General features: G+C 38.2%; 1 protein-coding gene across 1 annotated transcript in view; it reads right to left on the reverse strand.

Moving 5' to 3' along the window:
- LOC102427176 (olfactory receptor 1G1-like) overlaps positions 1-16,955 on the reverse strand; it is a 23,842-nt gene that overhangs the window by 779 nt on the left and 6,108 nt on the right.

Raw genomic sequence — 16,955 nt, forward strand, 5'->3', positions numbered from 1 at the left:
GAGCATCATTGATAATGGCTAGGATGATAAGTAAGTTTCCTACCATGGTGACCAGATACATGCACAGTAACAGCATAAAGATGAGTGGCTGGCGTTCAGAACCTGCTGAGAGTCCCAGGAGGAAGAATTCAAAGACAGTTCGGTTTCCTTGACGCATGGTTCTATAGTATCTAAAAATGACAAAAGTTCAACTTTACTGTGAAATGGTAACATAACACTAAAGCCATTCAGAGTACACTGTACTAGATTATAGAACTGAATAAGATCTTGGAACCACATAGTCCTGGGTCATATTCTCTGCCTACTAAAATACAAGTTCTACAAGGGTATACATTATACATTTTACTTATTATGTTCAATGCTGTACACCATTGCTAAAGACAGCGCCCAGCACATAGTAGGTGCTTAATAAACATTGGTTGGATTTATATAAGAATGACTGAATAAATGAATATTATGGATTTACCACTAACTATCTTCATGACCTTATTATTTGTGCTTTTCTGAGTCTATTTCATCAATTTTAAAATGTGGAGAATGCACACATTTTGGTGAGGATTGCACAGACACATGTAAAATTCCCACATCTGTATTTTAGCTATTGCTGCACAAATAGTAGCTGTTATCATCACTAATTTGGAAAAATCTCAGACTCTGACAGCAAAAAGAAACATTCAAAGAATATATAATCTAGCCTTGTCTTTGGGCAGTTGAGCATTCAATGTGCATGTGATTGTTAAGCTGATCATGTTTCAGTGTTCCAGAGACAAAGATGTCTGTTTCCTTCCAATACCTGATCCAAAATTTAATCTTTAAAGTAATAAGTATTCCTCGCAACTTCTTAAACTTCTGTTTTCACATTTCCACAAGGAGAAATTAGTTATGGGCATTAAATGCTGCTGAAAAGTCACATAGAAATGTTCACTGAATTAAACAATACAGAGGTAACGTTTAATGTCTTTAACAAGGCCATTTAAAGTGGAGTTGATTGGGCATAAGCCAAAATGAAGAAAGTTTAGGGGTAACACTTTAAGAACTAGTGTTTATTATTTGAAATTTGGAAGTTTTATAGTTACATCAGGTGAAAACTGTCAGGGAGAAACCCTCACTGAAATAAAATGTCATCCTAAGTCCAAAACAAAACAAAGTAAAAGAGCTAGAGTTTTTTGAGGGCTTACTATGTTGCAGACCCTCTGCTAAATGCTTTAAGTGGATTTTCTTATTAAGTAGTCACTGCAATCCTTTGGGTTAAGTAGGACTACTAATAAGATGTTTCATTTACAGAGAAAGAAATCAATATTAAGGAGATTAAATAACCTGATAAAAATGATGCATAGTAGTGTAGTAGAGTCAAAATTCTGAACTCAGTCTGATTTCAGAGCTCTGTTGTTTAACCTCTGTGCTATATTGCCACTATACTGCTTATGCATTCACATTTGTGAAGAGCATCATCTGTGTTCTAGGCATATAAGAGCTTGCTCAAAGTCACAAAGTTAGTAAGTGATGGAGCTGTATTTTGAATCTTTATGCCAAAGTATTTTTGTCACATATATGTAAGTCCAAAAGAGAGCAAATGGGCTTATAAAATGTGAAGCGTTGTCTTTGCTTATTCCAAGTTGTTCCTTATCTATGTTGCTGAGGGATCCATTTTACATACTTGCTACTTACTCAAAGATCTGCCACATCTTCATATCACCTTCGCAGTCTAACACAACTGGACTGACATTGTATAAATTCATGAACTTCTGCTTGTTTGCAGTTTAACTTTGTACTCTGAAAAAAAAAAAGAAGTTGGCAGTACTAATGAATAGTTGCAGCAAAATTGCAGGAGAAATGTTGCAGTTATTTAACAACACATTTTTTTCCTCTCAAATACTACAACAGTACTGATTTGCATACTAACAAATAAATACACTAATCATAAATCAAGCACGATCAGGACTGGTAGGACCTCTGCTAGACAACATTTAACCATTTCATGTGTACAGAATTTACTGAAAATAATAAACTGACTTATTATGTTCATGCAATCTATAGACTTTTCACTAACTCAGAATGTATTAGTAAAGTGTGACAGTCCAGGGGCCATATTGACTACTCGCATTTAATTGCTTGTTCTCATATACTCTCCCCAAGCTGGCACTATCTTTTAAAATGAAGAAAATTTTCTTCACTGTTTAAACCTTTATATTCAAGTTACTAATTTGGCACAATGCTCTTGAAGTGAATGTGGGGAGCAAACATTTGTTTATTTGACTTGAAGGCCCCCTTCTATGGAACTTACCCAGATGTTTTGTGGATATTTCCAAAGTTATTCTGGAAAGAAAGAGTTCCACTGCCTTCACTTAAAAAAATCATTGATGTTTCCAGCCACAGATGTGAACATTTCCTCCTCCTAAATTATAAAAAGACAGAGAAGAGTGTAAGAATAGAACTCGAAACCTCAACTGGTGGTATTGTCTCTGATGCTGGATTTAGAAAAGGATCACTCTAGGGCTCAGGACACAATCCTCTAGGCTCTTTATTAGAAACCACTCGCAATTCCATCCTCTATGGACTGAGTTCTCCCAACTGGGATATATTGCTATTTACCAATTTCTTGGGATTGTGTATATGTGTACAAACCTATGTACCAGTACCTATTGAAATTTACTTCAGGTAGAAAACTAAAATTAAAATATCAACTTTTGGAGAAAAACATCATTGCTAATAGTTGCCTTTTGCATCGCCACATAATATAATAAACTAACTCAGGTGATATTTGAAGAGTCTTAATAATGAAAGCAACACTACAGAATGCTTGTCAGGCACTGCCCTAAGTCCCTCGTACATGTTAATTTATTTTCATAACAAAATTATGAGGTAAGTAAAAATATGATCCCCTTTTCATAGATGAGGAAACTAAAACTGAAAAAAGGTAAGGGATTTGTCCAAGGTCATACAACTAGCTGATGTTAGAACTAAGGTTCATACCAGAAACTCTTGTTCTTGATCCCATTGTCTTAACCACTACTACACTATCCTTTAGTAACCATAGGGGTGCTCTATAATAAAAACAAAAACATTCTGATAACTTGATTATAAATGGCCTCCTCAAACTTCTCTCCAATCATTCTCTCACCCCAGAAATTTCAGCAGAGGTCCTCACCATCTATACAGATCTACCTCCAAACCTAGAGACTGTGGAAATTTTGACTACCCTCTTCTTTCTTAATGTTACTATGGAGGAATATCCTTCCTTTCATTAAAGGCTAATCTCTTCACCTATATCCTGGATACCTTCCCTTTCTATCTTCCCAGGAGACATATGCCATCATTTAACTTCTTTTTTTTAATTTTTATTTTTTGCTAAAAGTATTACAAAGGGTATTACATATGTGTCCTTTTTCCCCCCCGCCCTTGACAATCCCCTGCCCTCCCTTACCCCCCAGTGTCTTATGTCCATTAGTTATGCTTATATGCATGCATACAAGTCCTTCGGTTGATCTCTTACCCCCCTCCCTCCTGTCCCCCAACCGTCCCTGGTCTTCCCACTGCAGTCCGACAATCAGTTTGAGGCAGCTCTGCCTCTGTATCTATTATTGTTCAAAAGTTTGTAATGGTCTTTATTATTCATGAATGAGTGAGAGATCATGTGGTATTTTTCCTTCATTGACTGGCTTGTTTCACTTAGCATAATGCTCTCCAGTTCCATCCATGCTGTTGCAAATGGTAAGAGTTCCTTCTTTTTTACAGCAGCATAGTATTCCATCGTGTAGATGTACCACTGTTTTCTAATCCATTCATCTACTGATGGGCACTTAGGCTGTTTCCAGATCTTAGCTATGGTGAATTGTGCTGCTATGAACATAGGGGTGCATATATCCTTTCTGATTGGTGTTTCTGGTTCCTTGGGATATATTCCTAGAAGTGGGATCACAGGGTCAAATGGGAGTTCCATTTCCAATTTTTTTAGGAAACTCCATACTGTCTTCCATAGTGGCTGCACCAGTCTGCATTCCCACCAGCAGTGCACAAGTGTTCCTTTTTCTCCACATCCTCTCCAGCACTTGTCGTTTGTTGATTTGTTGATGATGGCCATTCTGACAGGTGTGAGATGGTACCTTATTGTTGTTTTGATTTGCATCTCTCGGATGATTAGTGACTTTGAGCATGTTTTCATATGTCTCTTGGCTTTCTGAATGTCCTCTTTTGAAAGGTGTCTATTTAGATCCTTTGCCCATTTTTTGATTGGATTGTTTATCTTCTTTTTGTTAAGTTGTATGAGTTCCCTATAAATTTTGGAGATTAAGCCCTTATCAGATATGACGTTGGCAAATATGTTTTCCCACGAGGTGGGTTTTCTTGTTGTTTTGTTGATGGTTTCTTTTGCTGTGCAGAAGCTTTTTATTTTGATGTAGTCCCATTTGTTCATTTTCTCTTTAGTTTCAACTGCCCTAGGAGCTGTATCAGTGAAGGAATTGTTTTGGCATATGTCTGAGATTTTGTTGCCTTTGTATTCTTCTAGAATTTTTATGGTTTCCTGTCGTACATTTAAATCCTTTATCCATTTTGAGTTTATTCTTGTGTATGGTGTAAGTTGGTGGTCTAGTTTCATTTTCTTGCATATATCTGTCCAATTTTCCCAACACCATTTATTGAAGAGACTATCTTGGCTCCATTGTATGTTCTTGCCTCCTTTGTCAAATATTAATTGAGCATATTGGTTCGGGCTAATTTCTGGACTCTCTATTCTATTCCACTGATCTATATGTCTGTTCTTGTGCCAGTACCAGGCAGTTTTGAGAACAGTGGCTTTGTAATACAGCTTGATATCTGGCATTGAGATCCCACCTACTTTGTTCTTTCTCAGGATCGTTGCAGCTATTCGGGGTCTTTTTTTATTCCAGATGAATTTTTGGAGAGTTCGTTCTAGATCTTTGAAGAAGGCCATTGGTATTTTAATGGGAAGTGCGTTGAATGTATAGATTGCTTTGGGTAGTATGGACATTTTAATGATGTTGATTCTACCAATCCAAGAACATGGTATGTTCTTCCATCTGTTTATGTCTTCCTCTATCTCTTTTTTCAACGTCCTGTAGTTTTCTGAGTAGAGGTCTTTAACCTCTTTAGTTAAGTTTATTCCTAGGTATCTTAATTTTTTTGGTGCGATGGTAAATGGGATTGTTTTTCTAATCTCTCTTTCTGAAAGTTCACTATTGGAGTATAGAAATGCCTCAGATTTCTTGGGGTTAATTTTTTATCCTGCTACATTGCCAAATTCATGTATTAAGTCTAGTAGTTTTTTGATGGAGTCTCTAGGGTTTTGTATGTATAATATCATGTCGTCTGCAAATAAGGACAGTTTTACTTCCTCTTTTCCAATTTGGATGCCTTTTATTTCTTCTTCTTGTCTAATTGCAATGGCTAATACTTCCAGGACTATGTTGAACAGGAGTGGTGAGAGTGGGCATCCCTGTCTTGTTCCTGTTCTTATGGGAAATGGTGTTAGTTTTTGTCCATTGAGTATGATGTTGGCTGTGGGTTTGTCATATATGGCTTTTATTATGTTGAGGTATGATCCTTCTATTCCCACTTTGCTGTGAGTTTTTATCAAAAATGGGTGTTGGATTTTGTCGAATGCTTTTTCTGCATCAATTGATATAACCATGTGGTTTTTTTCTTTCAATTTGTTTATGTGATGTATCACGTTTATTGATTTACGGATGTTGTACCATCCTTGCATCCCTGGGATAAATCCTACTTGGTCATGGTGTATGATCCTTCTGATGTAGTGCTGGATCTGATTTGCTAAGATTTTGTTGAGGATTTTGGCATCTATGTTCATGAGGGATATTGGCCTGTAATTCTCTTTCATTGTGATGTCTTTACCTGGTTTTGGTATTAGGGTGATGCTGGCTTCATAGAATGAGCTTGGAAGCGTTCCTTCCTCTTGAATTTTTTGTAGTAGTCTGAGGAGGATAGGTTTTAGTTCTTCCTTGAAAGTTTGGTAAAACTCCCCTGAGAAGCCCTCTGGTCCTGGGCTTTTGTTTGCTGGAAGCTTTTTGATGACTGCTTCAATTTCTTCCATAGTTATTGGCCTATTGAGATTTTTAGATTCTTCCTGATTGAGTTTTGGAATGTTGTATTTTTCTAGGAATTTGTCCATTTCCTCCAGGTTGTCTAGTTTGTTGGAGTAGAGTTGCCCGTAGTATTGTTTAACAATCATTTGTATTTCTGTGGGGTCTGTTGTTATTTTGCCTCTATCATTTCTGATTTGGTTTATTTGGGACCTCTCTCTTTGCTTCTTGGTGAGCCTGGCTAGAGGTTTGTCAATCTTGTTTATCCTTTCAAAGAACCAGCTCTTGGTTTCATTGATTTTCTGTATTGTTTTTTTGGTCTCTATGTCATTTATTTCTGCTCTAATCTTTATTATCTCCTTCCTTCTGCTCACTCTGGGGTTTTCTTGTTGCTCTCTTTCTAATTCTTTTAGTTGTAGAGTTAGATGATTAACTACCATTTTTTCTTGTTTTTTTGAGATAGGCCCGTAGAGCCATAAACTTCCCTCTCAGGACTGCTTTCATTGTGTCCCATAGGTTTTGGATTGTTGTGTTTTCATTGTCATTAGTGTCCAGGATGTTTTTAATTTCTTCTTTGATGTCATTGGTAACCCAATCAATATTTAATAACATGCTATTCAGCTTCCACGTGTTTGAGTATTTTGGGTTGTTTTTATTGTAGTTTATTTCTAACATTATGCCATCATGGTCTGAGAAGATGCTTTTTGTGATTTCAATCTTCTTGAATTTGTGGAGTCTTTTCTTGTGACCCAATATGTGGTCTATTTTTGAATATGTCCTATGAGCACCTGAGAGGAATGTATATTCCATGGCTTTGGGGTGAAGTGTTCTGAAGATGTCAATTAAGTCCATCTGATCTAGTGAGTCATTTAGGATTGCTGTTTCTTTGCTGATTGTTTGTCTAGAGGACTTATCCAGTGATGTCAGTGGTGTATTAAAGTCCCCTACTATGATCGTACTGTTGTCAATCTCTCCTTTGATATCTTCCAGGAGTTTTTTTTATGAATTTGGGTGCTCCTGCATTGGGTGCATATATGTTTACCAGGGTTATATCTTCTTGTTGTATTGATCCCTTTAGTATTATGAAGTGGCCTTCCTTATCTTTTGTTATGGCCTTCACTTTGAGATGTATTTTGTCCGATATAAGTATTGCTACCCCAGCTTTCTTTTCCTTTCCATTTGCCTGAAAGATATTCTTTCATCCCTTCACTTTCAGTCTGTGTGAGTCCCTTCTAATGAGGTGGGTCTCTTGTAGACAGCAGATGTATGGGTCATGTTTTTTTATCCATTCAGCCACTCAATGTCTTTTGGTTGGAGCATTTAGTCCATTTACATTTAAACTTATTATTGAAAGGTACTTGTTTGTAGCCATTTCTTTTTTTGTGTGTGGCTTTTTTCTTTCTGAGCTTTTTATTTCTTCTTTTTACACCAGTCCCTTTAGCATTTCTTGCATGGCTGGCTTGGTGGTGATAAACTCCCTTAGCCTTTTTTTGTCTGTGAAGCTTCTTATTTCCCCTTCAATTTTGAATGATAGCCTTGCTGGATAGAGTATTCTTGGATTCAGTCCTTTGCTTTGCATCACTTTGTAGATTTCCGTCCATTCTTTTCTGGCCTGATGTGTTTCTGTTGAGAAATCATTTGATAATCTAATGGGAGATCCCTTGTATGTTACTTTCCGTCTCTCTCTTGCAGCCTGTAAGATTCTCTCTTTATCCTGAACATTTGCCATGGTAATTATGATGTGTCTTGGTGTGGGTCTTTTCGGGTTCACCTTGTTTGGGACTCTCTGGGCTTGTGTGACTTTTTTCTTCCCCACCTCAGGGAAGTTTTCTGATATTATATCTTAGAATAGGTTTTCTAATCCTTGTTCATCCTTGTTCTGGCACCCCTATTATTCGTATGTTGTTTCGTTTCATGTTGTCCCAAAGCTCCCTTAGGCTCTCCTCCTGTCTTTTAATTTTTTTCTCCATTTGCAGTACAGTTTGGGTGTGTTTTGCTTCCTTGTCTTCTAATTCACTAATTCGGTCCTCCGCTTCTCCTAGTCTACTGTTGATACTTTCAATGGTGTTTTTTATTGCAGCTATATCGCTCTTCATTTCTTCTTGGGACTTACTTAAGTTGTTGATTTTTTCATCTGTTTCTTCTTGCTTCTTGCATAGGTAGTTGATTTTTTCATCTGTTTCTTCTAGCTTCTTGCATATGGTATTGATTTTTTCCTCCGTCCGGTGCATGTACTCTAGGACCCTTATTCTGAATTCTTTTTCCATCATGTTGCATGCCTCTGTCTCACTTAGCTGCTTTTCTGGCGAGTCCTTTTCTTTCCTTTGGGGGTTTCTTTGTCTACCCATGTTTGATCTCACTGACATATCTAGTTGTTGAGTCGTTCAGTGGCTGCTCCCTGGGTGGCAGTGGCTGCTCCCTGGGTGGCAGTGGCTCCTCGGGCTGTGGTTGCTCCTTGGGCGGTTGTGGTAGCAGCTGCTCCTCCGTTGGTAGCAGGGCCTCTGGTGGGTGCTGTTCACAGCTGTGGTGGCTCTTCTGGCTGGTGGAGGGAGGCTTCACACACAGTAACTGTTCCCCAGACAGAGCGTGTGGTGATCAGGAGGCCGCTGTTGCTTGAATCTGCTTTCCGTGGGGAGAAGCAGGTCTCCTCTGAGTTCATGTAGTCGCACTGCTTGAGAGCCCTTGCCTCCGGGTTAGTAGCCAATCTCTGGATGTGGATAACAGCTACTCAAGATGGTGCGGTCTCGCCGCTGAGCTGGCGCCCAGGGGGAGGTTTCAGCCTCAATCTCTAACCATCCCCATTTTCTAGGAGTTCTCTGTCTTTCCTGGCTGCAGACTGTCTCTCAGCTGAATCTCCTCTGCTTGTTCGGGCTATATGTTACCCGTTTCAGCTGCTCGCCCTTATCTGCTCTGGGACAAAGCACCAACACGTCCGTCTAAACCTCCGCCATTTTTTCTTCCCATTTAACTTCTTTCCTGTATCTTTAATCAACCCTTCCCTGGATTATTCTTTTGTGTTGTTGTTTTTTAAAAACATGGTATAATCTTTCCTATGTTCAAACAAACAGACAAACAAACCCCTCTGGATCCTTTAGCCCCATCAGTTACTGAACAATCTCACTCATACCATTAAAAACAAATTTCTTGAATTGTCTACATTTCTGACTCTATTTCTTCACCTCAACCCACTGCAATCTGTCTTCTGCCCCCACACAACTCCACTGAAATAGCTCTTGATAAGGTCACAATGACACTCATGTTGCTAAATCCACCCTTTTTGACAATTCAACAATATTCACCTCAGATGATCACCCTCTTTCTTGATGTTCTTTATTTCCTTAGGTTTTTAGAATCCTCACTCCCCTGGTTTTTCGTCTATCTTTCTGACCATTTCTTCAGCTCCTCTCATGGCTCTTCCATATAACCTTTAAATGTTTATTGTGATGTCACAGGGCTTTTCTTTTCCCTCTCTGCTGTTTGACTTAAATAAAATTATGCACTTCAGTCGCTTCAATTAGCATATTAAAGCTGATGAATCTGTTTCCTATCTTTAATTTAGCTGCTGCTTCTGCACTCCAGCAGCTATTTGTTATATCCACTTACATATCTTACAAGCACCTCAAATTCAGTATTTCCAAAACCAAACTCATTATTTACCCACCCCAGTGCCTGAAACCAATCTTGGCCCTTCTCTATTATTCCTTACCTCAAGCAAATAAAACATTATCAAGTTTTGTCATTCTTGATATCTTCCATCTTTTTTTTTCATAGATCCCATTATTAAAGTCCTGTAGATTCCCCTTTCAAATATCTTTCAAATGTATTTACTGCTTTCCATCACTGTATTCCAAGCTACTGTCATGTTTCTGTATCTACGTTTATTCACTCCAAACATCTCTAGGCTAATACTTTTCAGTGACTTCTTATTCTCTTACTTTAAGATCTAGATTTATTAATGTAGCCTACGATGCTTGACCTTCTGAATCCTCTGTTTTGCTACTCTCCCCTTCTTTCAGTTCCTTGTAAGCCCAAGTTTTGTAGTTTCTTCCTGCTTGATTGTTTTTATATGCTTATATTTTCTGTCTGGAAGGCTAACTGATATTCCTACTTTGGGTCTAAATTGAAATGCTCCTTCTTCAGGCCAACCTTCTCTGACCTCTCTAGACTATGTCAGACCCTTGCAGTGACATCTCATAACCACTTGTACTTCTCCTATGATGAGCATTTATTGTAACTGCTTATCTTTCCTGTTGTCCTGTAAATTCTATGTCAGGAACTAGGTCTATCTTTTGCTGTATTCCCAATGCTTAGCAAAATACCTGACAAATACTTGGTACTTAATAAATTGTGAATAATTTAATTAATATAAGAATATCAATTATATAGATAGCAATTAATTTTGAGTGGCAGTAGGGACATGGAAGACTTTAAAGGGAAATGACTTTTTAAATAAGCCTTGAGGAATGAAAAGGGGGTATAAGCATTTTAGCAATTTGAAACACCATTTGTAAAGATATAGAAGGGAAAATATGAGCCCTTGAAATACAAGATGTGTGTAGTAACTTAGAGTTGTCCAGTGTGCCGATAGCACAGGAGAGACTGGTAGATGAGACTAGAAGGTGTAGGTTGGGTATGATTGTGAATGTCTTTGTGTATACCCATCTGATTAATATTTGACAGAATCTAAGAAAAACAGCAAGTATATTTATTTTGTTGGAGAAAATTCAGAGTTCAGAGCAAACAAACAGGTACTAGGAAATGACTAACAACAGAAATACAAAGCAAAATGGCTATATATAACTACTCCTTTCCTTTGTGGTTTCATTTCTCTATTTGGAAACTCTGTAGATACATGATTTCCTATTTCTAGTGACCATAGAACATGTGTGGGGTCTGCCTGAATTTCCAAGGCATTAGAAAAATGGCCAAATATAAAGATAGAGGAATGAGGAGTTGTGTCACCCTCTTGCAGACCTTTCAGCACAATTTCCCAGTTCAGTAGAAAAGTGACATCTCTCCATGCCCCTTGTGTATTCCTTTTTCAGTTTGATAAATACATCACAACTTTCATTGGATTTTCCATTTTTTCAGGAGTCTTGGATTTTCCTAGAGGAGATTTAGAAGTCTTTAGGCAATTGGTATTCAATATTGTAATGTCTGATGTTTTTAAGAGTCATATTTAGAAACAGAATACACCAGCACTGACCTTTTCTTTGAGTGGCTGCCTATGCAAACGTCACAGCAAATGCATTTAGGAATTGCTCATTCGCGGGGGCTGTTCAGAGGCAGGAGAAGGAAAGTGTCATGGGAAATGACAACAGCAGCAAAGCGGTACAGAAAAGAGCAGGGGCGTTCAAACATGATGAATGGGATCATTTTTTGCTTGAAAAGACTGCTAGTTTACAGGAAGTACGAAGGATAGAAACACATTTTAAAAAAGATTGATGCTTCTTGATTTGGAGGATAGATCCATGGACCCTTAAATTATTAGTTGAATATTTGTTTATTTTGACACAGAGGACTGTAAACATGGCCATGATTTTAAATTAAATTAAATTATCTCTACACTCCCTTATCACTCTGACATTTGACAATTCTATGATTTCTAATTGAGTATGTTTATGCATCTTGTGGTGGAAAAATGATCATATATGACTAGAAGATGGTAGTAGAAATAGTACAATTTTTTTTCAACTAACAGTGTGGGTTTTGTGTATGTATTTTGATGTATAATTCATGGTTTCCCAATTTCCATCTTAGAGAGAGTTTGTGACAATAAAATTACATTCTGCCTAATTGGTTCTCCTATACTATGTGTGTGGGTAGTGGGCCTAGTATAGAAGAGTGTGTTAGCTAAAAGAGATCATCTGGAGGTGGTAGTACAGGTAGGCTCCTGTTTGATATGGGGAAACTGGGAAAGGGGAGATGAAGATTAGGCATAGTTTTAAATTATGTAATTAATAAAAGTTTCAGGAAAACACTAGGAACAGTTATCAGCTTGTCAACTAAATCAGAGACACTCTCTAGTTATACCCTCATTGACATCTTCTTCAAGGTGGACCACCATACTATCCTTTTCTCTATTGTTTCACTAATCGGAGAAGGAGGCAGTATTAAAGTTCTTCTTCAGGATTAGGAAAATGAAATAATGTGAAAGAAGCAGCCAGTAGGTCTCCTCTCTCCTCTAATTCTCATTCAAATGGCAGCAGGGGTCCAAGGATGCAATGACTCCCCTTCTTACCTTCTTCTTTTCCTCCCACACAAACATCTTTAACAGCAAAATTTAATAAGCAGAAAAAAGGAAACACTGAAAGGAGTGGGAGAGGAAGGGCTAGTTTGCTATAGTGTCCCTGCTCCATCCAACTATTACCTTTTTGTTGGCAGCTACAAAAGGGATACACTGAGTCATAGAGGGTCTATTGAAGGGAGGTGTGGCTCAGTGGTTGAGTATCGACACATGCACCAAGACGTTGCTGGTTCGATTCCCAATCAGGGCATATGCCCGGATGGCAGGCTCAGTCCCCAGAAGGGGGCATGAAAGAGGCAGCCAATTGAGGTTTCTGACTCATCAATGATTCTCTCTCTCCCTCTCCCTTCCTCTCTCTCTAAAATAAATTAAATATCTATAATTTAAAGGGGGATACACTGGAACATGGAGGGTCTAATGAAGGGAGGCCAGGAGAGAGATATTTAGGCATCAAAATTAAACCACATAGCTTCTATTGTTGCAGAGAATCATTGCACCTGGTGTCGCATTTTACTATTCAGCATGTTATGTTTGGTGCTTAAGTGATATTTTGCCAACCCGTAGTTCTTATGCGTCCCCATAACATCAAATTATTGTGTTAGTGATAAGAAATGCAGGAAAGTGAAATTTAGAACACAAAGCACAGGTAATCAAATCGGGACTCAGAAGCAGCTATATGAAACACACAAATTAGTTAGGGAAAGCACATACTTACTTGCACAATGACAACTCCTCATCTCAAAGTAGTGTTTTCAGAACAGCAACTAAACAAAGGTAAACTATAGAATACAAAGTAAAGTATTTGATTAGTCAGAGTTAGTTGGATTTTTACCATAAAAGGTTTCTTGTGTAAAGCATAAGTTCTGGAAAAGTGACAGTACCCACACCCATAATTTCTTCATAATCAGTTGATCATTGAGACTTTTTCTCTAGTTGATGCTTTTATCTCCCTAAAATTCTTGCTAATTTCAACTGTTGGAATTATTGGTCTATGTTCAGTAATATTTATTGTTATGTTGGTCCTTGAAGACAGCTGGCAAGAGAACAAGGTGCTTTCAAGCTCTTAATTGGCCTAGGAAAGGATAAAATTTGCCACTTGAAGCGGGAACAAGTGTACGGTATATTTCTTCCCTAAGAAGATACAAAGTTGGTGGAGAATGTGGATCTTTCTGATTTTCAGTTGTTTAGATAGTGTCTAGAAATATAGAATTGAAATCTGAAATATACAGTAAGAGTCACAGTGACCCAGATTTTTAACAATCCTTAAATCTCTATTGAATTCTCTCAGAACTAACCTAAGGCATAGGTCTCTTGGAACAATAGCCAAGTACTCAGAGGAAAAAGTCTATTGCTGGGGGACAAGATTTCTGTGTCCCAAAACTGGCTTAAAATCTTGTTTTCAGTGTAACTTTCCACATATTACTTCCGTAATATGAATGTTGGATTTATTATCTGTTAAACACGAAGGAATTCCTTTCCTGGCTATGTAATTTGATCCCAGCAGTTGACTTTAGAACACATCAATCTTTATATTTACCACATGGCGGTTTAGAAAGGTAGTAGGGAAGAACAAAGTTGGAAGGATCACAATACCAGATATCAAGCTGTATTACAAAGCCACTGTTCTCAAAACTGCCTGGTACTGGCACAAGAACAGACATATAGATCAATGGAATAGAATAGAGAACCCAGAAATCGACCCAAGTTATTATGCTCAATTCATATTTGACAAAGGAGGCAAGAGCATACAATGGAGTCAAGACAGTCTCTTCAATAAATGGTGTTGGGGGAAATTGGTCAGATATATGCAAAAAATGAAATTAGATCACCAACTTACACTATACACAAAAATAAACTCAAAATGGATAAAGGACTTAAACATAAGATGGGAAACCTTAAAAATACTAGAAGAATCCATAGGCAGCAATATATCAGACATATGTTGTAGCAATATCTTTACTGGTACAGCTCCCAGGGCAATGGAAACTAAGGAGAAAATAAACAAATGGGACTACATAAAAATAAAAAGCTTCTGCACAGAAAAAAGCCCACTGTATTGGAGAACATATTTGCCAATGCTATCTCAGACAAGGGTTTAATCTCCAAAATTTATAGGGAACTCATAGAACTTAACAAAAGGAAGATTAAACAATCCAATCAAAAAATGGGCAAAGGACCTAAATAGACACTTTTCGAAAGAGGACATACAGAAGGCGAGAGACATATGAAAACATGCTCAAAGTCACTAATCATCCAACAGATGCAAATCAAAACTACAATGAGGTACCATCTCACACCTGTCAGAATGGCTATCATCAACAAATCAACAAACGACAAGTGCTGGAGAGGATGTGGAGGAAAAGGTACCCTTCTGCAGTGCTGGTGGGAATGCAGACTGGTGCAGCCATTGTGCAGAACAGTATGGCAATTCCTCAAAAAATTAAAAATGGAACTCCCATTTGACCCAGTGATCCCACTTCTGAGAAGATATCCCAAGAAACCAGAAACACCAATCAGAAAGGACATATGCACCCCTATGTTCATAGCAGCACAATTTACCATAGCTAAGATTTAGAAACAGCCTAAGTGCCCATCAGCAGATGAGTGGATTAAAAAACTGTGGTACATCTACACAATGGAATACTATGCTTCTATTAAAAAAAAAGAAGGAACTTTTTTTGCAACAGCATGGATTGATCTGGAGAGCATTATGCTAAGTGAAATAAGTCAGTCAGAAAAAGATAAATATCACATGATCTCACTCATATGTGGTATATAATGAACAACATAACCTGATGAACAAAAATAGATCCAGAGACTAAGAAATACTGAACAGACAGTCCAACCTCAGAAAGAAGGCAGGGGAGGGGTGTAAGAGATCAACCAAAGGACTTGTATTCATGCATGTTAGCATAAGCTACAATGTGACATGGCATTTGAAACTGTTCATTAGTGAGTACTCCAAGTTCCTTTGTTTATGCAGCTTGCAACCTGAATGGTGTCCCAGAAAGTAAAGTATAGATCAGTGATGGCGAACCTTTTGAACTCGGCATGTCAGCATTTTGAAAAACCCTAACTTAACTCTTGTGCCATGTCACACATAGAAATTTTTTGATATTTGCAACCATAGTAAAACAAAGATGTATATTTTTGATATTTATTTTATATATTTAAATGCAATTTAACAAAGAAAAATCAACCCAAAAAATGACTTCGTGTGTCACCTCAGACACGCGTGTCATAGGTTCGCCATCACTGGCATAACCAATGGACACAGACACTGGGGCTGTGGAGACTTGTCCTGGGGGGAGAGAGTGGTGGGGGGGGTGAATCTGGGAAAAAGGAGACATAAGTAATACTTTAAACAATATAAACAGAGGTAGTAGAAAAACAAAAAAGGTAGTAGGGTGGAGAGGGGATTGCTGGAATTTGAATGATTGGAAATGTAGGAGTGTTTCAGTGAGTTCCACAGTTAGGTAAATTTCAAGGGGAATGTGATTGTAGATTCTACTCATTCAAGGGTTCTGCCTGACGCTGCCTCTTTTCTCTATCAGTTTATTACATTTGTGGACTGAATTGTGTCATCTCCACCACCACCCCCACACACACACCCAAAATCATATATTGAGGCCTAACTCCCAATGTGGTGATATTTGTATACTGAACCTATTAGGTTTATATGAGGTCATGAGGGTGGGATTTGATCAAGATGGCATTAAAACCCTCATTACGAAGAGACACCAGAGGGCGCTCCTCTCTCTCTCTCTCTCTCTCTCTCTCTCTCTCTCTCTCTCTCTCTCCCCCTCTGCTCTGTAAGGACACAGTGAGAAGATGATCATCTGTAAGCCAGGGAGAGAGCTCTCACTAGATAATGACCATGCTGGCACCCTGGTTTTACACTTCCAGCCTCCAGAACCGTGGGAAAATAAATGTCTGTTGTTTAAGCTAGCCAGTGGTATTTTTTTATGGAAGCCTGAACAGACTGAGGTCTTAAACAGGACCTGTCATATAAAGAAATGGAATCTAATACTTTCAATGTGAGTTTATGTTCTTGAGAATCCATTACAGCCTGGATTTTTTCAGTGGGGCAATACAAGTTATTTGTTCCATTGTTATAGTGAGGAACTGGGCATGGTTACCCTCCTTTGGCAACTTTCCCCACCTCCCCACACATACACACTCCCTCTCACACCAATTGTGCATTTCTTCCTCACTAGTGTGTTTTTTCTTCATGTTTTCTATCCTCACCCATGAAAACAAAGAAACTGTAGGATTTTATAGCAGACTTCAAAACTATTTTTTTCTCTTCAGGTGTGACTTTGATGAGCCTAATTATCATCTTTTCCTCCTCCATGGGTTATCTTTTGGGTTCCATAATATGTGGCCACCATGTAACCATGTATATTTGCAACTCCATTCTCGAATTGTGTTAAGGATTATGAGCTCTCTCTTTTTTTTTTAAATATCATTTATTGATTAAGGTATTACATATGTGTCCTCATCCCCCCCCATTACGCCCCAACCCCCCTTCTACTCATGCTCTCACCCCCCGGTGTCTGGTTCCATTGGTTAGGGTTATATGCACTCATACAAGTCCTTTGGCTGATCTCTTTCCCCTTACTCGCCACCTTCCCCCACTTTCCCTCTGA

The sequence above is a fragment of the Myotis lucifugus genome, unplaced genomic scaffold (assembly GCF_000147115.1).
Source record: "Myotis lucifugus unplaced genomic scaffold, Myoluc2.0 scaffold_2, whole genome shotgun sequence".
NCBI classification, from domain to species: domain Eukaryota; kingdom Metazoa; phylum Chordata; class Mammalia; order Chiroptera; family Vespertilionidae; genus Myotis; species Myotis lucifugus.